The 26,669-nt window shown below is 40.0% G+C and overlaps 1 protein-coding gene across 2 annotated transcripts in view; it reads left to right on the top strand.

Annotated features, from left to right (window-relative positions):
• Nucleotides 1-26,669, top strand: part of SH2D5 (SH2 domain containing 5) — a 260,846-nt gene that overhangs the window by 46,642 nt on the left and 187,535 nt on the right. For both annotated transcript variants that reach the window (XM_044063177.1, XM_044063176.1), the window contains exon 2: nucleotides 21,786-21,860. The gene's annotated coding sequence lies outside the window, so the exon portion shown is untranslated. The remainder of the gene's footprint in view (nucleotides 1-21,785; nucleotides 21,861-26,669) is intronic.

A 26,669-nucleotide genomic window follows, 5' to 3' on the forward strand; every position in this document is an offset into this window, starting at 1 on the left:
AAACAAGTTAATGTATAAATTAAATTAAAAAGTACTAGTTGTCCCTCGGGGAAGGCTATGTGTAAACTGCAGGAAAAAAAAAGAAGCTGGTGGGAACTTAACTGTGGTAAAGCTTGTCATTAGCATAGCAAAGATGGAGCAAAGGGGCAGCTGCCCTGATCACTAAGTGTTACAGGGTATGATCAAGACTTCCTGCATATTTATTTCTGTACTGAAATGCTGGTACAGGAAGGCACTTAAGTACTCTGTGTTTCATATGCTTTACAGTTCAGAAAAGTAGATGGCTATTTTTTTATCTTCTTTTGAAGAGGTGAAGGGGATGTAGATTTATCTTGTTTTGGAAGCCGATTGGCACTTTTCTACAGTCAAAGTCTTTTTAGGATGGGGTGATATATCATACCAGGCACTAGATGAGCCAGCTATGCATCTGAAGCTTGTTGAAACAGTTGTCTGATCTTACTGCATGTACTTTCCCACAAAACAGGAAAGCTTAAAAAGCTCTCAACTGTCCAGATGTTCGCAGAATGTCCAGATTTTTGCCTTATATTTTTTTGGTCTGTTTCTCATAAAATTCTGGTTTACTGACAAATCATTGAGGACTGAAGTTAGAAAATAATGGCAGACATTTCAGTTTCAGACTTCATAGCCTTCAGAAAGCTCATGCTAATCCAAAACCTGTTATTCTATCTGCTTTCCAAGTTTGTAAGAGCAATGTTTAAAAAGTACCCCTACTTTTGGGGCTTTGTCTCTCCCTTATTTATGGCTTTGTCCAGATTTCTTGCTCTAAGAGCTTGAGAGGTATGAGGCTCACATTACACATTACTGCAACATCTTAAACCCTGTTTAGAACTGCCTAGGCAGATGTTAAGGGGATGCCCTTTACAAATGCCTTCTACTCCACATTATGCCATCACCTGATTTCTCTACCCCTGCTCCTGTACTAGCCCCACTCTCAAATTCACTTCTCTCTTGCTTTTTATATTTCACTTTAGTCTACCTAGCTACACTAATAGCAAACTATTGAAGTGACAACTTCCTTCACGCATTCCCTGTAAATAAATGTAACCCTCTGCAGATTGAATTTTCTATGAAACATTGTATTTCTTCTGTACTTATATGTATCTTGTTGCTTAACCTCTTACAAGCAATACAGAATTTAGATGCTTATGTCTACTTTTGAAACTAGTAAACGTTGTTCTTGTATTAAGTTGTACATATGCTACTTTGGGATGTTCACTGATTTTTATGCTACTCTGGATTTTTTTCCTGCTTCTCAAATGTCTGTACTTTTGAAATGTATTTAATTGTTATTGTGATATTGGAGCTTTTCTCCATGGGCCTCCACTGAAAATGGACTTTTTCTGGCCCAGTGGACTTTCCCAGTAAACAAACATCAATAAATAAAAATAAAATAAAATGCTATTGATGAAAAATACTATTTACAGATATGTCTGACCAGGGATATGCATCCTGAGGCATGTTAATATTTTTTTATAATCTACATGATTAGTCTGTTCACAAAACAGTTTACACATGAGGCTGTTATTCTAAAACTATGTTGAAACTGTTGTGTGAAATGTTGTGAAATAAAGGAGTTTGTGGGAAATTTTTGCTGAACCAAAAACTTTATTTTATTTTTAGGTATCCTAATCCTGCTGTCCAGTTATCCAGAGTAGGACATTGTGCCGTACTTTGGAACTGCATTGGATATTCTGCCAAGTGAAATTAGATAAATGCACAAATGTTCATGTGTTCTCATTTTACACCCCACCATCATCAACAGTCAACTTAACCCAACAAACCATACTGGATATATTTCCCAGATCAAGGTCCTAAAAATACCATGTCACTAGGTGACTACAGTCTGAATGGGACAGGTCCAGAAGGTTGACAGTTGGAGAACTGGCTATAACAGCTAAACCTTGAACAACTAGTGAAGGCTCCCAGTAGACCCCAGTCTCAGTCTTGGAATGGCACCACTTGAGACCTGATCATATCTAACATTAAACATAGGTGCTCAAATATCTCCCTTTTACCAAACTGCTTTACTGATCATTGGCCTGTCATTAACACATGGTCATTTATAACTCCCAAAACACCTCCACAAATAGTGGTTGGTAGGCCATTCCCTAATCATATAGGTTGTTCCAGGAGTTTTCTGTTCTTGCAACTATATTTATGCCTTTTCCACATTTCTTGCCTTCTCATCTGATCTTTCTCTTAATATTCTATATTTTGTTTTTTGGCACATTCATTTGCTGCTTGATTTTTGTCTACTTCTGGTTTGGGATCCATTCCCGCTTCACACTGGTAAGGTTCTGTTAAACTAAGGAGGGAGCATCTTAGACTTGTTCTCTTCATGTTTTAAAACTTTCACTATGTTTGGATCTGATGAAGTCAGCAGATATGTATGCAGTCCTACCATTGCAGATATATACATGTAGTCAATTGCAAGGAGGCCTATACCTCCTTCAGAATGAGGAATATATACTGTTGGTATACCTTGATTTTTATTATATATCATTTGATAAGTATGAAGCATTTTTCTTGTTTTTCTGCCCATCTAATCCAGTATCTTTTTTGTGGCCAATTAATTACCCCAAAATTGTAAGTTAGAACAGGAAGAGAAAATTGGTGTATAGCTTGGACTTTGCTCCTAGATTTCAGGGCTGTTTTCAGCATTAATTTTATAGGTTCATAGGTTGGTACTAGGTTATCGGCCCTAGGGCCTATGCAGGCCTAGCCATAACACTTCCCTGGCTATTTCTTCAAACAGTATTTACTTCCCTGGACCCCTGTCTAGCAGGGCGACTGACATGATCCCCGGGGTGAATTTCCTATCAACCATCCAATCATCAAGGTTTCTTTTGAAGAGGGCCAAAGAGGTGCTCTGCTTCACATGTATGGGCAGTCTATTCCAGAGTCTGGGGAGTCTCTGGGTCAGGGACCTATCCCTCCAGCATGTTTTGTTCATTGTGATGACAAGGTTTAGATCCCTGAAGCATGTGTCTCTGAGGGATTGGGATTTCTTTAAGTGTAGCATGTCCAACAGCTGTGGGTTTGACATGGCCTTGTATGTTAAGCAGAGATCACCTCTGAATAGATGATATGCGACAGAGTATAGGTGGAGTTTTTTAGATGGCCAGCATAGGGCACCTCCTTTAGGCCTGTGATTCTTTTAGTGAGGTATTTCTGCAGCCTTTCCAGTTGTTGCAGATGTCTTGAAAGGTACATACCAAATGGGGCGTTATATTCTATAATGGGTCTAATGAGGGATGAGTACAGTGGGACAATGACCTCCTTTTTTCTGGATGAAAAGCCCTTAGTGACGAGGTGTGCCACATAGAAGAATTTCCTGTCTGTTTTGGCGATGTGGTTATCGAAAGTGAGACCACTGTCCACCTGTGTCCCTAACTCTTTTATCACACTTTCGGTGTTTAGTGTACTGCCACCTATGTGGTAATTCATGGGTACATGTTTTTTTCCCAAATAGGAAAACTATACATTTCTTGACATTGAGCTTGAGCCCATGGCTCTGGCACCAAGCATCTGTTTCTGTAATGCCCTTTTGTAGAATATCCACATCATGTGGGGATTCAGTAATGGCTCCCAGTTTGCAGTCATCTGCAAACTTTGTTAGCCAGAGTCCCTTAGTGTTGGCCTGTACTTTAGAGACATAGATGCCAAACAAGAGCACTCCCAGGACTGAACCCTGAGGTACTCCACTGTCACTTGTCTGGAACTGGATTTGGAGCTAATGCCCAGCTTAGTAAGTTTATGTATGATTCCAGAGTGGGGGATGGTGTTGAAGTACTTGGCAAGGTCCAGATAGGCTGTGTGGGCCACCTTGTCCACGGCTCTGGAGACTGATTCGAAGAAGTCAGTCAGGTTCAGGAGACAAGATTGGCCCTTCACGAACCCAAACTGCGTGGGGTCCAGTGTTTGAAGGTTGCCAATGTCTTTGTTTATAAGTTCAATGATAATACGTTCCATGGCCTTGCAGATCAGGCTCGTCAGACTGATGGGGCGGTAGTTCCCAGGATTCATGGTGGATCCCCCCTTGTGGAGTGGGATAACTGTAGCTGTGCACCACTCAGTGGGCACGAAGCCTGAGGTGAGGCTATGATTAAACATGACACTTAGGTGAGGTGCCAGTTCATTTTGTAGTTCATGTGGTGCACAGCCAGGGATGTCATCTGGTCCCATGGATGCTGTATTCTTAGCTTTGGCGAGTGCATTTTTTTACCTGTGTGGCTGTTATTATTGGAATTTGGCAATCTTTCAGTATTGAGATGGGCTCTTTAGGGGGTGAGAAGGGGGTGCAGTTTGCACTGAATTGATCTGCTAGGATATTGACAATGTCCTTGGGATCAGTATATTTAATGCCATTCTGTTGTAGCACACAGCAGATCTGGGCATTGCCATTTATATTCTTGACATAGCTATAGAATGCCTTGTGGTTGTCTTTAGAATCTTTGGCAATTTTATTTTTGTAACTTGCTTTGGAGGATTTTATGAGGGATCTCAGCTTCTTACTGAGGCTGGTAAGGGAGTTTTTTGCACCCTGGGATTTTCCTCTTTTCTGCAACAGTTTCTTCCTTATGTTGTAAAGTTTGTTTATGGCAAGGGACCACCAGATTGGCTTCCTTTTTTGGAGGAGAGTGTCTTGGTTCTATTGGGGATGGCAGGATTCATGCATGAGTGGATGTGCTTGTACAGTGCCTTAGTGTAGGATTCAGCAGTCGAACTTTCAGTTCCCATCTGCATGGGTGTCATGAAGATTGTCACTTCTGACTTGAGTAGCATGAAGTTGGCTTTGGAGAATTTTTTTACGGAGGTTTCCTTACTGGGGGGGTGGGGGTGGGATGTGGATATCAAGGATGATTAGCTTATGGTCAGACCTGACCAAGGAGGGGGTGACCATAGGTGTGGAGCATCAATTTCCTATGTTGGTAATGACCAGGTCTAGGATATTGGAGCCCCTGATTGGACTAAGGATTAGTTGATCCAGAGCGTTCGAATTTATGAATTCCAAGAACCGTTGGGCAAAGGTGTTGGTATATGAGTAGCTTTCCCAATTAATGGCAGGGTAGTTGAAATCACCCAATATTAGGGTGTTTGGTTGTATCTTAATATTTTCCAATATGTTTAGTAAGGTGTAGTGAGAATCTTGGGGCATGGTGGGGGATCTTTAGCAAGCTACAGTTTGGATTGCAGTCTTACCTAGTGTTAGTTGCACCTGGAGAATTTCAGACGCATTGTGTTGGGCAACTAGCCTGGTGTTGTGAATATCCTTGGTGAATATGGAGACTCCTCCACCTTTAGTGTTTCGGTCCTGGTTTGGTGGCCGAAAAGTGTGGTAAGAGTTGTAGCCTGGTATTGCAGGGGTGCTCTCTGTAGCCTTGAACCAGGTCTCAGTTACTGCACAGATATCGATGTTCTCCATTTTTAGGAGTGCCTTGAGAGAGTGCATTTTGAGGTTTAGACTTTTAGCATTGAGTAGTATTATCTTCAGATTTTGCATGCTTGTACCTGTTACAGTGGTGGTTTTGTCCTTTGAACTTTGCCTAAAAAAGGCACTATAGTGGTGGCAAGAGCCTTAACCAGTAACCTGAATCCCAGGGGCGACAGATGCAGACCATCTCTGGCAAACCATCATGGTCTGTCGATCATATCGTCCCAGGCAGACAGATACTGGATCCCCTTTGAATGACACCAGAAGTGTAGCCAATTGTTGAAGTCAATCATTTTGTCCTTATACTGTGATATCATTTAGTCTTCTAAAATATTCCTTACTGAGTTTTGTTCACATTTGCTCATGTTTTATTGTTGATCCTTCATCGATTCCCATGTATTAATACTCTCCCTCCTGCTCAAGTTCTTTGTCACTTTCCTGTCTGAGACTGATATTTTCTTTGTGCTGCAGCTTTCCTGCTTTAAATGTTATTTTTGCATATTTATCAAGAACAAGTGATGTTTTTATATAATCTGAAAATGTTTTACCACTTCCAGTTGTGCTTTCATATGATTAACTATATAGTTTTAAATCATCCACAAAAAGAAGATGGGAAGTTTTCACACTTTGTTTATTTCTGGGAGCCAAATTGTAAGGATGACTTTATCTGTTAAGTATACGGCTTTATAGGTTAAATTCAAGACAAAAGAGCACAGCACTGGCAAAGAGTCACCCTGGAATATCCCCCTTTGAATTTTTACCCCTGGGAAAATAATTTGTCCTTTATCATGACTTAGCTGCAAAGTGGTTTGCCACTGTTTCATGGTCTCTGTAATGTAATTGATCAGTTTAGGGTGTATCCTATACATCTGTAAGTACTCCTTTGTGCATGAATATGGGATGCTGTCAAATGCTTTTTTTTGTAATCTGTCTGTGCCATATTAAATTCTTCCCCTTGTTACAATTCTCCATTATGACTTTATTTAACAACAAATGATCCTTTGTTCCATATGACTTTCTTTTATTGCCCTTTTGCTCTACTGTTACAATTGAGTTTTCTTCTAAATCACTATAAACTATGTTGGCATCAATTCCAGTATATAGTTTATACATCACTGGAGGGCAAGTTATTGGTCTGTAGTTTTTAGGATAGCTTGCAGGTTCACTCTTAAGTAGGAATATAATGTTTCCTGTTGATAACCAGGTTGCTGTCTTTTCTGGATGTGCTTATATGTAGTTCTTAATCAGGGCTAAATCTTCATTTAAAGATGTTAATACTTTTAGCCAGAAGTTAGCGACTGCAGCTAGGCCTGTAGTTTTCCAGTTCATTGGATCATAAGAGATTATTAGGCTATCGACCTGGAGGTCATTTTAAGCCTAGCCATTTCAACCTAATGTAATACCGTAGAGGTACGAGTCAATACCCAAGATTTCATTTAGTGATGAATGCCCATATCCAGGAAGTTTGTGGGCACTATCCCGGTAAGAATTTACAGTACCCCATGTAGATCAGATTGTGTGTTGTACCCTTAAGAAGCATCCCAGACAGTGAGCATGTGCATATAAATACAGAGCACATGCAAGCAAGAGTGTCATTCTGATTAAGCAGCCAGAGTGTAAGCATGTGTTAGTGTAATAGTCAGTCAATTTGTTAGTTCTTTTAAGTTTAATGTTCCTTTCTTCCATCCTGATGTGTTTGTATATATATATAACTACTTAAATGAACACCCAAGCCTCATTGCCTTATTGAGATGTACAAGACGAGTGACATGGTGTCAGAAGTGGGATCCAGAGTAAAAGTTCTTCAAAATCATGAAGCACGCAATTACTGTTGGAGGGATATACAAGAGTGGATCATCCTCTATTGCTCAAATGAGTCACAAAATAGATCAGAAAGTTAAATCCAAATGCTAAAACTCACTTAAATGATTTTTTACTTGGCAAATACAAAACAAAGCATTGAAAATGCTCAAAACGAATTTCTAATTAAACAAAATGTTCAAAACTACTATATTTGATAAAAATATTCAAAATACATATGGAAATGCACAAAATAACTTATGAATCACATAAAATGTATAAAAAAGGGAAAACAGCTGTATTTTTTCACTGTGAGCTACTTTTTTCATTAACTAAAGCTATTCGAAGTATCAGAAGTGTGCAAAGTATCTGCAGTGTGTGCTTTATTACAGTATAGTTAGTTTGCACAGTACAGTCATTTCAAAGAGTTCATTGTGCAGTTCAAGTATTGTTACAAGTACCTGTGTGTGTTTGAAACTAGTTTTGGGCATGGCAGAGGCATTTTGCAGACCACACCACTTGTGTTTGATAACAATATTGCAGAAAATTGGAGTGTTTGAACAAGAATATGATATTTTCATACAGGCTGATTTTTCTAACAAAGCCACACATACAAAGGCATTTATTCTGCTTAATTTAACTGGGTCTGAAGCCATTGAAAAAGAGTGTTCATTTGTGTATGCACCCACTGTGTATGCAGGGGAGGAGGAAGACCGCCATATGGTGGCAGAAGCTGAAAAAAGGTAAGACCCTGAGTGCTTAAAATGTAAATTTAGAGAAATGTGTAACCTGAAAATGAATGTTACATTGGAAAGACACTTATTTTATACAAGAGATTAAAAGCATGGTGAATCTTATGCAGCATATATAACTGACTTGAGAAATAAGGCTAAAACGTGCAGATTTGGTGATCTGAGAGATGAGTTGATAAAAGACAAGCTTGTGTGTGATGTTAATAACAATGCAGTGAGAAAAAGTTTGCTTCAAGACAGTGATTTAACTTTGAGTAAAGCAGTAGAGATTTGTCAGATATACAAGCTCACAGAAAAGCACATGAATATGCTTACAAATGAGAAAAGCATGCTTTTAGTGTCTTCCAGTGGTAATGTTGACAGTATGCAGCACAAGGTTAACAGACACAGACCAAAGGGTGTAGTTACCCATACTCTGAGCTAGAGCAAAACCCAGAGGCAAGGCGTAGGGTGCATGCAGTTAAACAAAGGGGTGAGTCAGCAAAACCTGAGGCAAGCCTCATAGTCAGCTGTCATGATTGTGGAGGCAGCCATGAGCCCAAACAAGAAAAGTGCATGGCTTCTGGTCAATAATGCCACAGATGGGGAAAGTGGAAGCACTTTAAAAAAGTTGTGTAAATGAAAAGAGGGACATTCTTTTATTAAGGAGACTATTCAAAGAAGCAAGTTGATCAAGTAGAAAGATGCGACCCTACTTTTATGTTGATGGTGTATCTGTGCTTGCTGAAAAGAGAAATGCAGTAGATATGTTGGCAAAGAGAGAAGTATTTTGTACTGTTCTGATTAATGAGAGACCCATAGAGCTCAAAGTAGATACTGGTTCGAAGTGCAATGTTATGTCAGCAGAAATATTTGCTGAAGTAAAAGCTGGTGAAAATCTTGATTTGGCAAACTGTGCAAAGCTTTGTTGCTTATGGTGGTGAAGAAATTCAAGCCAAAGGCTGAGTACTGCTTTCATGTTACTCTGTTAGGAACAGTTATGATTTGCAGTTTTACATAGTCAAGAGACACGTGCAGTCATTATTAGGCCTCAGAGACAGTTTGAAAATGGGACTGCTTTTGTTTAGTAAGTCCACCATTTACGACACATCTAACAGCTCAAATTTCACGAAAACTATTTTTTCTGATTATGATGATATTTTTGAAGACAAACTTGGCAAACTCCCAGTTGTGTACTCCATGAAGTTAGACCCAGAAGTCATCTCAGTTTTCAGACCAGCACAGAAAGTTCCAGTAGCTATGCAGAACCGAGCCAAGGCCAAACTAGACAGAATGGTGCATTTAGAAGTAAATTGTCCAGTAGAAGAACCAACTGAATGAGGATTCTCCATGGTGGCAGCTCATAAGGATGGCTCAAATGATATTAGAATATGTATTGATCCAAGAGACTTAAACAAAGCATTAAAACAACCTCATCATCCAATGAGTACAGTCTAGGAAGTTGTTGCCCTTATGTCAAATGCCACTGTTTTTTCTGTTTTAGATGCAAAAAGTTCATTTTGGCAAATTATGCTTGATCAAAAATCTTGATTGTTAACCACATTCAGTACCCTATTTGGAAGATACAGATTTCTGAGAATGCATTTTGAAGTAAATTCTGCCAGTTAAGTCTTTCAGTGTGCGATGGAACAATTTGTTTCTAGCTATCCATGTGCTATAATAGTAGATGATATTCTAGTAGGAGGCAATGGTGACGTCGAACATGATAGAAACCTCAGGAAAGTTCTGGAATGTGCTCATGAAGTGAATATTAAGCTGAATCCACAGAAATGTAAATTCATTCTCAAAGAAGTTACTTACATGGGTCATTTGTTTACTAGTTCAAGCTTACAACCAGATCCTTTCAAGCAAACTGCTATTCTTTAGATGCCAGCTCCAGACAATGTCAAGTCTTTGCAATGTTTTCTTGGCATAGTCAACAATTTGGGCAAGTTTATCCCAGATTTGAGTGATCTTTCAGCACTGCTAAGAGAGCTGACATGCAAAAATGTAAATTGGTCTGGTTGGAACAACACCAAAGAGCATTTGATGTCCTGAAACAGAAAATTACCATTCCACCACTTTAAGATAGTATGATGTTCACAAACCAGTAACTCTTTCCTGTGATGCTTCAAACTTTGGTGTTGGTGCAGTCATTATTCAAGAGGGTAGACCAGTAGCCTATCCATCTAAAACTCTAACCCAAACCGAGATGCAGTATGCTCAAATTGAAAAAGAGCTCTTGGCAATTATGTCTGCATGTTCGAAGTTCCATTATTATATTTATGGCTGACCTATTCAAGCAGAGACTGATCACCAACCTCTAGCCACTATTTTGAAAAAGTCTGTGCATGCAGCTCCTGCCAGATTCCAACACATGATGCTGAAATTGCTAAAGTACAGTTCCAGAATAGTCTACACGAAAAAAAGCAAACTTCTCTGTCTTGCTGATTCTTTATCCTGATCGCCCAGAACAACCACTTAATAGCATGACAATGAGAAACATGATTTTGAATCATGGAAGTGAGAAATATTTCTTCCACACATCTTGATGAGCTTAGAAGTCACAAGCTTCAGATCCCCTTCTTCAAAAGTTCAACTACTTTATCAGTCAAGGATGACCGTCAAAGCAGTCTTGTTTACCACTAGACATACAGCAATATTTTCCTTATAGAATAGTTTTGATATTGTTTTTCTTTATTTGTATAAGACCGTCCTTCATTTTTTTTTAATATTTCCCATGATTTTAAACTCTGATGTCACTGTGAATATATACTTAGTATTTTCTTGATCTTTTATTATTTATTATTAAATATATTAAACCTTTCATTGTGGCTGATCTTTGTAGAGATTAAGTTTTGAGAGTACTTGCATATTTATTTGGGTCACTGTGTGGGCCACTCCTAAAGGCTATGCTCTTGGTCACAATTGCCATTTGTATTAATATTAATCTCACTCAGCATATTGGGTACCCTTGTAAGTGCCTTAAGGTAGCTGGTAGGATTGTCTGGTGGCAGTGGTAACTACCTTGTAGTCTGGGCAGAAGGGGGCATAGCTAGTAAACATTTGCCAGCCTTTCCCAGGTGTGTGTGTGTGTGTATATGTGTGCGTATATTTGTGTAAATCAGATCTCCAAGAGTGTGTGTCACCTACTTGGGCAGGGACACGAAGCACTGATTGGACAGAGAGAGAGAGAGTGTTGAAGGGCTTGGCTTGGAACCCTGGCTAAGGACTCAACTCTACAGCTGTGTTAGTGGGGGGTCTTATTGGAGATCTGGGGAAAGAGGGAGAAACCAGCACCGGACTGACTGTGGTCTCTGTGTGCTCTTAAGGGAAATTGCAGTTGATTCAGAGAGCTGCATCTGGAAATACTGTGTATGTATCTGTATCCTCCCAGTGTACGTCTCCCACAGGTGCCAGTGATGAGGATTGAGGCTTCTTGATTACTGGCCTAGAAGTGGGATGTCCATGTCACATATTAGTTGGCAGTGGTGGGTCATCACAAGAAGATGATACAGCAATGGTACGCAAATGGCAATGACAATAATGAAAAACAAATAAAATACTGCAAATTCAGAGGGATGCAGCCAATAACTGAAATTATAAAAAATCCTGTATAAAAGATATTTCCAATGCATATATTTAGTAAGTTAATGTACGTACACAAAAGACAAAGGTTTAAACACACTGGAAAGTAACAGTAGACAGAAGACGGTATGAATACATTGTAGAATCGAAAGTAATAGCAGTTATAAATTCAGTATTCTAGAGAGTTCAGATGTATACACAGTAATAAGATCAGTTACAGACTGTACGGGGTTGCAGTTTTATCTATGGATAAACAGAAATACAAACGAAAGCATTAAGACAGATGAACAGATATTAAATATGCAGAGAAGAATATAATGGAGAGTCGGTTACAGTGAGACTGTAAATTTATTAGGAGCTAGACATGAGTATAGGAGGAAAAGAAAAAATGAATGAAAGCATGTAGATTTATTTATTTTTATTTTATTTATTTATTTATTTATTGCGAGGAGTGTGATTCTAAAGAAAGTATGTCAGCAGGTAGGTGTGCAGGAAATTGGTAGAATCTTACATGTGCAGACCCAGGATTCTCTTAAATGTTGTCTTAGGTTTAGTTTAAAAGTTTGTACATTATTAAGTTGCTTAACTAGAGGTGGAATGGCATTCCATATTTTGGAAACATAGTTGGAGTAAAGAGAGTCACCACCTATATTTTGTGATTTGGAAATGCCAAACAGATTTTTATCTTTGGAGCAGAAAGCTTTGCTTAGGGAGTAGTGATGAAGCATGTGCTGCAAGGCTTAGCATTTTTCTGGGTAGTGAAATATATTGTAAACAACTCGGAGCTGAGAATAATGCCGTTGATGGGGCAGTTCCATACAATTTGTCTTAAGGTTTTACAGTGATCAGATCTACAAGAGAGATCTGCAGCATTTTTTTTTGTTATTGTAGCATTACTTAAGCTTTGTTTTTAGGTCCATTGTAGGTTTGTAAGAATGAGAGGTGTGATATAATAGCGTAATAAGTAGATATGTATGTATTATTCCCCTTGCGCTTCCTGTAAGGCAAGGTTTAACTCAATATAATATGCCAAGTTTTTTTTTAACTGCAGTTTGGATGTGAAGGTCAAATTTCATGCAAATAGCACTCCTAAATGTTTTATGTGTGGCTCTAGGTCTATGTGTGTTTTATTTGCTGAGGTTATATTAATGAATATTGATATGAGAGAGTGTCTTAGGAATGAATGGTAGTAATTTAGATTTTAGGGGACTCACTAGAAGTTGCAAGTTATCTAGCCAAGATCTGACAATTGTAAAGGATTGTTTGGATCTGTTCCTGAAGTGCCTGAAAGTTATCTTCTGTGCATTTTAATTTTTGCTCTAGTGTAGCTCTGAGTGCAACAGAAACTCTTCTTGGAGCATGGATTTTGGGAATTGCCCCTGGAGAACTCAATAAAATATTCACCTTGCAGACAACCCAAGCCTTCAGTCAACCTGTTATGTTTATGTAAAATATCAACACACTTTTTTGCTCTTGCAGTGTTTTCTATCATGTTTTTGTATGTCCGCAGTGAAGGACAAGTGACATAAATCCTTTTGTTGTTTCTAACTGACACATCAGCATTGTTACCATCAAAAACTTTGATTTTCTCACAAACATCTTGGCAATATCATTTTAACCAGACATCAGAACTATCATCTCACTACTGCTGTGTTATGCAAGCTGAATTACTACTTACATGTTTTTGCTGGCTGCGTTTGTTTAATTCTTGTTGAATGTACCCCCCCCCAAGCATTACACCCCAAAATATTTAACTGCTTTAACTTAACTTGAACTGACACAGTTTGAAACAGTTTTTACTGCTAAGAGTTCTAAAGTCCGTGTAGTTATGTACCAAAGGCTTTGATTTGTGAACAGAATAATTCAAAAGTGAACACAGATATTTGAACAGTTTGCTTTTAGCAGTGTTTTCTATCATGTTTTTGTATGTCCGCAGTGAAGGACAAGTGACATAAATCCTTTTGTTGTTTCTAACTGACACATCAGCATTGTTACCATCAAAAACTTTGATTTTCTCACAAACATCTTGGCAATATCATTTTAACCAGACATCGGAACTATCATCTCACTACTGCTGTGTTATGCAAGCTGAATTACTACTTACATGTTTTTGCTGGCTGCGTTTGTTTAATTCTTGTTGAATGTACCCCCCCCCCAAGCATTACACCCCAAAATATTTAACTGCTTTAACTTAACTTGAACTGACACAGTTTGAAACAGTTTTTACTGCTAAGAGTTCTAAAGTCCGTGTAGTTATGTACCAAAGGCTTTGATTTGTGAACAGAATAATTCAAAAGTGAACACAGATATTTGAACAGTTTGCTTTTAGCATTCAGAGATTTCAATTCAGATTCAAGTGGCATAATATATTCATCTCTTGCTTCTTAGCTTAAGTAACAAAAATGCACATTTAATCATAATGTTTTTCTGCGCTGCAGTTATATTCGCTACTGCTGACTGTAACAACAAGCGCAAGATTCACATTACCATCTCTGTAGTTTTCTTCAGAATTATAAGAGTTTAATCATGAATCCAGTGTATCCATTCTTACAGAACCGATAAAAATGTTTTGCCCATTTATTTCAAATTATTTACATCTTGTGTGCAGCTTTATTTTTTTTATTTTTTTTTTTTTTTACAAACTTTTCCAAAACGATTCTAGAAAGCCTTCACAGACTGTTAAATGCTTTGCAGTGTGCATTCTGAAGCCATAGTGTGAACAGTGGGTATGGTTTCTGCTAGCTTATACATATATATATTTTTTTTTTTCTTTTTTGTGCACTATAGATAGCTTCTTCTTTTTTATTTATTTATTTTTTTTATTTTACGTACTTGTTGACCAGAGAAGTCCACTGGACAAATTGTACCTTTTGAAGGGTGACCCAGATCACTAACTGATTGACTGACTTGCTCAGAATCACTCAGTAGGCAAATGAAAGCGAAAGGAATCACACACAGTACCCTGGGCACAGGAGCAAGTTCACTAACAGTTCAGAGCTTTAGTCCTGTGCACTAGCTGCTGACAAAAACACAAGCCACATTAGCAGGCAGGTACTAGGCATGCAATCCAGCCAAGACTAATTTTCCCAAAGCACTTTCTGATTATGTAACATGCAAATGTCACACACTAGCAAGTAAAGGCTGAGTGGGAATCAAACATTAGCTTGTTCTAACTGCTGAACCATTTTACTGTCACATGGTCACCAGCATTTTCCTATTTATTTTATTTTATTAGTCTTAATTTAAATTCGTATTGCATGGTTTCTTACCCACAGCATAGGTTTTACGTTTTGCTAACTCGTCAGTCATGGCTTTGAGGAGTGTATTACTTCATTTACCCTGAGCACATCAATAGCTTTTTCCAGTGTCAGATTTGCTTCCCCTAATACTCAATTCGATCATATCTAAATCCATGCTCAGTTCTGTCTGCTTAAGTTACCAAAGTCACTGTCCTGCACTCTGTATTTATGATCACCCATTTACTCATCTACTGATTATTGGATTCTTTGATTTTAGCTTAAAAATTTGATTTTATTGAGCAACTTCTTTGACTCACAGCATTCATTCCTTAAATTTACAATTTACAAGAGAACCATCTCTCTTCCTTTCTCGATAAAGTTGAGGGAATTAAATAGTTTGATTGCTTCCTCCCTGCAAAGTGAAAAAAACATTCCATACTGAAAGTGTTCTGCATTATCAGAAAGTCTGTTTACTGTAAGATAAAGCTCAACAGACACCGAATCAATCGTTTCCAATATTTAGAGGGGATGAATTGAAATGAATAATAGCTGTGGAGAAGTCAGCATTATCTAAAACGGAAGAAACACTGCCAAATGTTTTAATGCCCAAGTGATGTGAAAACAAAATAGTAAAAAACTAAGTGTAATATTAACATTAATTAATAGAAATATAATTTTTGTTAACAGTACCAACATTTTGAATACAAACTGTTTAGATGTTTTTGCTGAGTTTTAAGAGCTTTTACACTGATCTGACTAAGCATGTGTATGACAGAAAAAACGTGCAGGCTGTTTACTAAATGCACTTTCTAGTGTCAGAAATAGTAAAGATAGGAAAATATTAAGTATTTCAACATCATGTAGTTTCTGCAACTTAAAATATTTATTACAAATTTTCAGGTATAACTTAATGAAGAGGAGTTCACATACAGGCCTTCACACCATCATATTTTACTACAAATCACCTGACTGCAAGTATCACATGACTCCTAACTTCCACTAGTCTTAGCTCTCTTAAAGGAACGTAATAGCAATACTACTTCACATATAATTACATGTGCCTTCATAAGAAGACACACTTTATTGAGTTGTGAAACAGTCTATTAGAGTTTTAGTGAAAGAAAGTTGAAACGTAAACTGTCATTAGCTGTGGCCATCAGTATTCCAATACTCTTCAATTTTTCCCTTGGAACTAGACAAACTTTCAACTTAAGCACTCAAGCCATTCATTTCTCAGCCTGGCACTTGATCAAAACTCATAGCAAGCACTTATAAACCCTAGCACTAGACCCCCCCTATACTGTACAGAAGGACAAGGCTCTCTATTTGACCTTACCAGCCAATCAGTAAAACAGTTCAATGTACCTATCCAGGCATGTCCAAAGGGCAGTTTCAGGTGTAATCTTCAGTCCAACTGGTGAATCTGGGCATTTTGAGGCAATGTTACAACTGCCTCATTTACACAGACAACCCTCTCCTCCTACCACCAAACAGTAATACATGCGAGAGATGCAATTATATAGCCAAACTGTAGGCTAAGCTCTCTCAACCCAAGACTGGATCAGACAGTCAAGAGGAGAAGGAAAATACATGCAACATACCACCAGTCTCACATAAACCCATTAAACCAGCACCGGCAAAAAACACACATAAATACACAAAATCATACTTGGAGGCTCTAAATAAAAATCTGCAAAAGCAACAGAGACCTCCAAAGCAGACATCCAAACAACCTCCACCCCCCCAAACACAAACCATGAAACATATACTTCACAAAACCAGTGTGGCACACAATCGCAGCCCTTAAGGCAAAATAACTTACGCAACACACTAGTAATAGGTGACTCTATAGTCAGGCACACTGACATCCCACTCACTAGGCTGAATAAGGAGAAGGTTACTGTTAGCTGCCTGTCAGGCGCCGGGATCCACCACATAACACAAGCACTCAGGTCACTCCAGAACAAGTACAAATACGACTCTGTCATTATCCATGTTGGTGTGAATGACCTGAGCCGTACCTCCCTGGACTACATGAAAAGAGACATGGAAGAGCTCTCTGATCATGTAGCCCAGGCTGGTATGACCCTGACCCTGAGTAGCATCTTGCCTTCACCAAGAATGATGCCACGGTATAAAGAAAAAATTATCATTTTCAAAAATTGGCTACATTTCTAGTGTCATTCAAAGGGGATCCAGTGTCTGTCCGCCTGGGATGACATGCTGGACAAGCCACACTGCTTTGGTACAGACTGCTTGCACCTGTCACCCTTAGGCTTTTGAATACTGGCCAAGGCTCTTGCCACCCCCATAGTGCTTTTTTTAGTCAAGGCTGAAAAGACAAACCCACCACCATAAATAGCACAAGTAACAAAAAACTGAGGGTAATGCTACTTAATGCCAGAAGTGTAAACCTCAAAATGCATGCACTCGGCACTCCTCAGTATGGAGAAAACTGATATATATAATTATATATATATATATATATATATATATATATATATATAGTAACAGAAACCTGGTTTAAGGCTCCAGAGAGCACCCTAGCACTACCAGTCTACAACTCATACCATACATTTCAGCCACAGAACCCGGACCGAAATACAAAAGCTGGGGGCATATCCATATTCATCCAGGATACACACACCTCCAGGTTAGTGGCACAGCACGATGCTTCGGAGATCATCCACGTGCAACTAACAACGGGCAAAACTGCAATTCAAATTGTAGCTTGCTACAGATCACACACCATGTCTCAGGACCCCCATTCTGCATTTCTGGAAACACTGGGAATCATAAAGGTCCTACCAAACACCCTAATATTGGGTGATTTCAATTACCCAAACATTAACTGGGAGAACTACTCAAGTACTAACTCCCTTGCCCAACATTTCCTAGAATTCATAAACTGAAATGACCTGGATCAACTAGTCAGCACTCCCACCAGAGGTGACAACATATTGAACCTGGTAATCACCAACATGGGCGACCAGTGTTCCACACTGGAGGTCAACCCCTCACTGGTTAGATCTGACCATAAACAAATCACTCTGGATATCCACATTCTGCCCCCCACTCGGGAGACAAGGAAACCACCATGAAAACCTTTTCAAAAAAAACTTCACAGTACTTAAGACGGAGGTGGAAAGTTTCAAAGCTCCCATGCTAAAGGATAACACTGTCCAAGCTGCAAAATCCTTTACTAATGCATTCTACGGGCACCTACAAGAATGCATTGATCATGCTATCCCAAGCAAAACCAAGACTCACTCCTCCAAGAAAAGGAAACCAGTCTGGTGGACCCCTGCCATAAACGAGCTATACAATAGAAGGAGGAAACTAGTACAGAAAAGAGTAAAATCCCAAGATGGGAAGACATCCCTGATCAGTATCAACAAGAAACTACAATCCCTCATAAAATCATCCAAGGCTAGCTTCGAAAGAAAAATTGCCAAGGACTCCAAAGATAACCACAAGGCATTCTTTAGCTTTGTCAAGAATCTAAGTGGCAGTGCTCAGATATGGCACAAAATACACTGAACCGACCAATATCGCCAACATCCTGGCAGACAGGTTCAGTGCAAACTTCACCCCCCCCTTTCACCCCCAAAAGGGCTCATAACCTTACCAGAAGAATGTAGAGCCCCTAAAATCACAGTCAGGTTAAAACAGCCCTCTCCAAAGCCAAAAACAGAGCATCAATGGGACCGGACGGTGTCCCAGGCTGCGTCCTACATGAGCTCAAAGACGAACTAACCCCTCACCTAAACACACTGTTTAAACTCAGCCTCTCCACAGGCTACATACCCATAGAGTGGCACACAGCGACGGTTATTCTGCTCCACAAAGGTGGAGCCACAACAGACCCCGGGAACTTCCGCTCCACAAAGGTGGAGCCACAGCAGACCCTGGGAACTATCGCCCTATAAGCCTGACTAGCTTGGTCTGCAAGGCTATGGAGCGCATCATCATGGAACTCATTAACAGAGACATTCGGAACCTCCAAACACTGGACCCTACCCATTTCGGCTTTGTTAAGGGCAGATCATGCCTACTAAACCTGCTGGACTTCTTTGAAACAGTTACCAAGGCTATAAGCGAGGGAAAGGAGGTACACACAGCCTACCTAGACCTCACAAAGGGCTTCAACACCATTCCTCATTCTGGTATTATAGACAAGCCCAACAGACTGAAGATAAACCCCTACGTCACAAGATGGGTTGCCAACTGGCTCATGGACAGAACCCACATGGTGAGAGTTGCGGGAGCTAGGTCTGACTCTAAACCGGTTACAAGTGGTGTTCCCCAGGGCTCAGTCCTTGGACCCCTCCTGTTCGGCATATGCTTCTCAGAGCTAGAGGCAAGCACAGGAGGATTATGGCTGACCAAGTTCACAGACGACTGCAAACTAGGGGCTATAATTGACTCTCCAGCTGACACAGCCATCTTCCAAAGGGTCTCACTGAGACGGATACCTGGTGTCAAAATCATGGCCTCAAGCTAAATGCCAAAAAGTGCATAGTCATCCCCTTTGGAAAAAAACAAAGTAACCACAAACTACCACATAGTGGTAGTCCCCTAAATACGGAAGATGTAATAAGGGATCTGGGGACCCAAGTAGATAGTAATCTCTCCTTTGATAATCACATTGCCAAAGTGGTTAGAAAATCATTCTATGTTGCCCACCTCATCACAAAAGGTTTGCATCCAGATCAAAAGAGGTCATTGTACCCCTCTACTTATCACTCATTAGACCCATCATAGAGTACAGCGCCCCATTTGAGATGTACCTTACAAGACACCTGCAATATCTGGAAAGCCCACAGAAGTACCTCACCAAGAGAGGATCAATGACCTCAAACAGATGCCCTATGCAGCTCGACTGAAGAAACTCCAGCTGTACTCAAGTTGCATATGGCCTACTCAGAGGTGATCTCTGTCTGACATACAAGGCCATGTCCAACCCAGAACTGATGGACATGCTCCACCTAAAGACCTAAAAAACATATCCCCTCAAGCCACATGCTCTAGGAATCTACACCTCACCACAACAATAAATAGGACATGCTGGAGGGATAGATTCCGGTCCCAGAGACTTCCCATGCTCTGGAACAAGATTTAGATAGAGCTCCTAGCTAACCCTCTTCAAGAGAAACCTTGATGAGTGGATGGGAAACAGAAAGTTTACCCCGGGGATCACTTCAGTGGCTCTGCTGGACAGAGGCACAGGGAACTAAACTAAGGGGGGGGGGGCAAAAGCCAACACATTCTGGCTAGGCTTATAAATGCCTTCAAGCAGATAGCCTAGTACCTACTTATAACCTATGAACCTATGAGAGAAGGTGGATGATAATTACAGTTCCGATGGAGAAAGTATGTGCTCCACTGGACCTAGACCTGGACCTAGTGCACTGTCCTTGCAGTCTAATTATGTATACTCATCACATGTTAACTATATACCTTGCTGGAAGAAACTGTAAAATGGATTAAATGCATGCAGTTAATTTGAGCTTGGTTATCCGGGTCTATATTACATTATTGAAAAATAACACGTATTCATCAACCAATAAACAGAGAAAACACTAATTACTGAACGGCCACTTCACCAATTTTTTTCCCAGGGGAAAATTTGCTTGGCTAAACACAAACAAACTTTCAAACACTACAAAGTGGAGGGCTTCACCCCCCCACACACACCCACCGATGTGGGAGGCAATGCCTCCCACAACCCCCCAAACTAAAAATGTACCAACTCCGAGAATGCACCACAGTGGAGAAAGGGGTAATTCCCCAATGATGGCCAAGCGTTTTTTCCTCTGGGAAAAAATTCAGTGAAGTGGCCGTTCGGAGATTAGTGTTTTCGCTGTTTAGTGGTCGATGAATACATGTTCGATGAACACGTTTTTTGATCACGTAATATAGACCCGGTTATTCATGTTGTCCAGAAAGCTGGAAGTACCTGAGAAGAGTCAGACAAAAAACATCTTGTAAAAAGTCTACAGCTTAGGTGGCTAGAGTTTCAAGGCCTTATTCCAGATGTCTGAGCGTACTCCCTAGTGAGGTTCATGGCTTCTTCTATTTAATTTATTTATTTACTTTTATCTATCCTTTGTTGATTGGGTTAGTTCCACTGGGCTAATGACCTCTCTTCAGGGGAAACCTGAGGAGCGATTTTTACTACTAAGGAAAGTTTAGCCAGGGCACTGGGATGCTTCCCTTTCTCTTTTTGATGAGTGCCATGGGATCTTTCACATCTACTTGAGCTACAACAAACTCACGCAAACTGGAATTCAGTTTAACCTATCATTCGATGGAAGACAAACTCAGGAGTGAGGTAGCGCTCTAACGCTGCACTGCATTGTCAGCAATCCAATCACCTGGAGTGGGAATAGAACCCAAATCCTTCTGGTCTTCCAGCACAAAGGCGATTGTGCTACCCATTGCACCACTAGATGCTTTTATATTTATTACTGTGATTCAGAATTGTAAACCATTGAGCGTGTCTTACAGTCTGCGATTTGGGGTGTTTGAAACATAGTGCTGCAGTGTTCAAAGTGCAAACATCCATAGTTTGATACAGGCCTTTGAAAGAATGTATATGGAGTTTACACGCCCTCTGAATTGTTTTGTTTGAATACTCTGTTTTTGTTTTTTTGTTTTTTAACACAAGCTATTTAAAAGGTAACCCAACACTGCTTTTGCATCTAGCCTTTTGTTTTGTGGCCCAGATCAGGAATAAAAACTTGGATGCAAATATCAGTCCATTTGTCTAGTTGACAGGTAATTAAAATGAAAAATACTGCTCTGGAACATTTTCCTTAATTATCAGGAAAAAACTTTGTACCAGTTTGTTGGAATTTTTCTTTGTAATTAAAATCAGAACTAGATTTTATGCAGGCATAAATGTGCTTAAAGTTATATGGTCATTAGTTAGTGGTGAGATTGCTTATAAGTGCTTTTTTATGTTTGCAGGAATGCAGTCGGAGGAAAGCAGTGGTTCTAAAATTTTCCCTTAAGGGAGTCAAGATCTTTAGTGCAGATGGAGCGGTAAGAATTCTCCACATTTTTATTTTTTAATGTTTTTTGATTTACCATTTTTGATATTCGGTTTTCATTAAATTGGTTATCTGAAAAACAGTGTTACAACAGGTTGTAAGTAAATCTATTACAAATGCCCACATTAATCTACACTGAAAAATAAAAAGAACCTTTTTGGCATGTTTGATATCTATCCCATAAAAGACCATTCCTATGGAATACGCTTCCCGTCCGTATTAACAAAGCAGCTCCCTTACTCTTCAAAGATAAGCAGACTGGGTGGATGGGCGATCCATGAATTCAATCCTGGTCTTGCCTACTCATCATTTATGGGTAAGGAGTGCAAGTAGCTCGGCAGCATGTGAGCCACTGTGGGCCAATCAGCTAGTACCTACCTACAAACCTACAAACGTATGGTGTTTTAATAGGATTATTGACACATTTGGAAAAATGTGAGGTTCTGAAGTCTAGACAAGTCCCTGTTTTAGCAAGCTGCATTATTAACATAGTTTTGAATTGCTTGGAAAATGAGATGTTCCTAATGGTGTTCGGGATGGAGTTCCACAGTCTTGCCACATGTGTTTAAGGTAGAAAAATTATGCACTGCCATCATGTCAAAGTCAAATTTTTCTACGTCAAGCTGTTCTGTTGTATTTCTGCATGATCTGGATAAGATATCAGCCAGATAGAGCAGTTTGCCTTTCATACAGACCATTTTGAAGTTGTACTTTTGCAATTTGAGCATCATTCTTTGTAATCTCGCTGGAGCTGAATGCATAGGCTTCTTTAGAATACTACCTAGAGATTGGTGATCAGTTTCATTCTGAATAGCTTCACCATAAATATAATCATGAAACTTTGAACATGCAAACACCATTGCCAAAAGCTCTTTCATAACCTGAGCATACTGGATTTCAGTTTGGGTAAGTGTTTTAGATGCATAGGCTACTGGACTGCCCTCTTGAAGTATAACTGCGCCAAGACCAAATTTTGAAGCATCACAGGAAAGAGTGACTGGTTTGTTCACATCATATTATCTTAATGTAGGTGGGGTGGCAATTTTTTGCTTAAAGTCTTCAAATGCCTGCTGCTGCTGGTCTAACCATGACCATGCAACATTTTGGCATGTCACCTCTCTTAAAGATGCTATCAACTCACTGAAGTCTGGTATAAACTTGCCTAAATAGTTGACCATGCCTAGGAAACTCTGTAGAGCTTCAACATTGTCTGGTGCTGACATCTCAAGAATAGTTGCTTGCTTGGTCGGGTCTGGTCTCAAGCCAGTACTGGTAAATAAATGACCTACATATATAACTTCAGGAAGTCTGAATTTGCACTTCAGAGGACTGAGCTTCAAGTTTACTTAATGTGCTCTGTCTAGAACTTTCTTTAGGTTTCTGTCATGCTCTGTTTCCCCATTGCCTCCAACCAATAAATCATCTACTATTATGGCAGAAGGATAACCCCAAAAAATTTGCTCCATGGCACGCTGAAAGACTTCACTTGCTGAATTTATTTCAAATGGCATCCTTAGAAATCTGTGTCTGCCAAATGGAGTACCAAAAGTGGTTAGTAATGAGGATTTGCAATCATGCATCACTTGTCAAAATGAACTTTTTGCATCCTATACAGAAAAAACAGTGGCATTCTGCATTAGGGCTGTGACCTCTTCGACTGTGCTCATTGGATGATATGGTCTTTTCAATGCTTTGTTCAAATCTCTTGGGTCAATACATATTCTGATTTCGTCTGAGCCTTTTTTGTGAGCTGCGACCATGGACGACACCTATTCAGTAGGTTCTGTAACTGGACACCTTGCTGCACCATTTTATCCAGGTGAGCCTTACCTTTATCTTGCATACCTATCGGAACTCTTCTTGCTGGTCTGACTACTGGTGTGACCTCTGGGTCTAACTTCATGGAATATACAACTGGAAGTTTGTCCAACTTGTCATTGAAAACATCAGAATATTCTGAGAAAATGACTTCAAAAAAATTAGAACTAGGATATGCACTTATGTGATGAACTTTTTTTGGTAAAAGAAAGCAGATTCATTCTCAAACTATCTTTGAGACCCAATAAAAACTGTACAGGTCTTTGGACTACATAGAATAACAAGTTATAACAGTTCTTGGCCAAATAATATGAAAGCATCACTGAGCCTTTGGTTTGAATTTCTTCACTTCCATAAGCAACAAGTTTTGCACTACTGGCCACATTGAGTTGCTCATTAGTTCTCACTATAGGAAATATGTCTGCTGATATAATATTACACTTTGACCCAGTGTCTGCTTTAAGCTCTGTGGATTTACCATTGATCCAGACTGTACAGAACACTTCACTTTTTGCCAATAAATTCACTGCATCAACTCTTTCACCAATTACCGACACACCATCCATATAGAAAGCCGACTGCTGTGTCTCTACTTGATCAACCTGCTTTTTTGTGTGACCTTTCCTTACTACTGCATGAGGTTTACCTGATTTGCAGACTTTTTGGAAATGGTTCCATTTTTTACCCTTGTGACATTGCTGACCAAATGCTAAGCACTTCTCTCTTTTAGACTTATGATTTGCACCACAGTTGTGACAGTTAATAATAACGCTAGACTTGGGTTTTGCTGATTCATGGTTGTACTGCACTGAGAAGCATGCTCCGCTAATTGAAGTAGTCTTAGAACTTGCTGGAAAACTACATGGTTTCCTTGGTGAGTCAGCAGGAGTCGTGGGACAGTGCCAGTGGATGTAATTTTACTAAGACCAGATGTTAGACTCCAGTCTCTTATTGATGAGTTATTGTATAGGTTCATAGGTTGGTACTAGGCTATTGACCCTAGGGCCTACACAAGCCTAGCCATAACAATTCCCTGGCTATTTTTTACCACAGTATTTATCTCCCTGGACCCCTGTCTAGCAGGGTGAATGACGTGATCCCCGGGGTAAATTTCCTATCTCCCATCCAGTCATCAAGGTATCTTTTGTAGAGGGCCAAAGAGGTGCTATGCTTGACATGTATGGGCAGTCTATTCCAGAGTCTGGGGAGTCTCTGGGTCAGGAACCTATCCCTCCAGCATGTTTTGTTCATTGTGATGACAAGGTTTAGATCCTTGGAGCGTAATATGATTTATTTAACTGTTTGGTGGTAGTGATAAGCTGTGCAAATCCATAAAGGTTTACTGAGTGCTTGAGATTTATTCATGGTGAATGCATTCCAACCTGTTAAAATTACCTAAAACAATTTCTTCTTGGGGGATATTACTAAGTACCCAGGAGAGTACACCTTTGTAGGACTGTTATTCCCTGGGGGATGTGTACAGCAATGAAACAGCTGTTTTTGTGGTCAAGAAAGGAGATTATTTGTTCAACATTATTGAATTGGGGATGGTGTGTTGGTAGGGAATTGGTTGAAGTGTGTTAGAGAAAAGAAGTGGCTACCACACTTACTTTTAGACATTTCCTTTCAGTGCATGCTATACTGTAGCCTGGAGGAAGTATTTCGTCATCAATGGTTCCTGGTTTTAGCAAAATGTCAGTTAGGCAGAGGATGTCTGGCTTCTGGTCAGAAATCTTTGCATGTAGTGCTGTGAGTTCATTGCACATAATTCTTAGATTGCTATTAAGGAATTTTAGGGAGGCTTTACTTGGTGGTTTGGAATGTGAGTTGGTCAAGCTGTTTTTTGAACTTGGGTTAGGGTGAAAGTCCCCACACTGTCATATAGTGCATAGTAGGATTTGGTTGGGGAGAAAAGGTTTGCACCTGGCTTGTGCTAGTGTGGATAGTGTGTAGCTAATTTAAAATAGTTTCATGTAGATGCCCTTGAAAAGGGGAATGCCAGTGTAGATGTATAGGGTGAGGGAAATGTTATTGTGCAGCCAGCAATGTTTTGTGTAAATGTAAAGGAAGGAGTGAAGGTTGGAATGAAGAAGAGAGCAGTAAGAAGTTAGATATGAGAGAGAGAGAGAGGAAGAGAGAGACGGAGAGAGAGAGAGAGAGAGAGAGAGAGAGAGAGAGAGAGAGAGAGAGAGGAGAGAGAGAGAGAGAGAGAGAGAGGAAGAGAGAGAGAGAGAGGAAGAGAGAAAGAGAGAGAGAGAGAGGAAGAGGGAGAGAGAGAGGAAGAGAGGAAGAGAGAGAGAGAGAGAGGGGCGAGAGAGAGAAAGGAGAGAGAGAGAGGAGAGAGAGAGAGAGAGGAGAGGGAGAGAGGAGAGAGAGAGACAGAGAGAGAGAGGAAGAGAGAGAGAGAGAGAGAGAGAGAGAGAGGAAGAGAGAGATGGAGAGAGAGAGAGAGAGAGAGAGAGAGAGAGAGAGAGAGAGACAGAGAGAGAGAGAGAGAGAGAGAGAGAGAGAGAGAGAGAGAGAGAGAAAGAGAGAGAGAGAGAGAGAGAGAGAGAGAGAGAGGAAGAGAGAGAGAGAGAGAGAGAGAGAGAGAGAGAGAGAGAGAGGGAGAGAGAGAGAGAGAGAGAGAGAGAGAGAGAGAGAGAGACAGAGAGAGAGAGAGAGAGAGAGAGAGAGAGAGAGAGAGAGAGAGAGAGAGGAGAGAGAGAGAGAGAGAGCGAGAGAGAGAGAGAGAGAGAGAGAGAGAGAGAGAGAGAGAGAGAGAGAGAGAGAGAGAGAGAGAGAGAGAGAGAGAGAGAGAGAGAGAGAGAGAGAGAGACAGAGAGAGAGGGAGAGAGAGAGAGATAGAGGAGAAAGAAAGAGGGAGAGAGAGAAAGAGAGAGACGGAGAGAGACTCTGTGAGACAGTCGTGATTGTAATTAATAGATTAACGGCAGGATGTTAGATATGAGAGGGAGAGAGACGCTGTGAGGCAGTCGTGATT

The sequence above is a fragment of the Protopterus annectens genome, chromosome 2.part1 (genome assembly GCF_019279795.1).
Source record: "Protopterus annectens isolate FY-2018-M chromosome 2.part1, PAN1.0, whole genome shotgun sequence".
In the NCBI taxonomy this organism is placed as follows: domain Eukaryota; kingdom Metazoa; phylum Chordata; order Ceratodontiformes; family Protopteridae; genus Protopterus; species Protopterus annectens.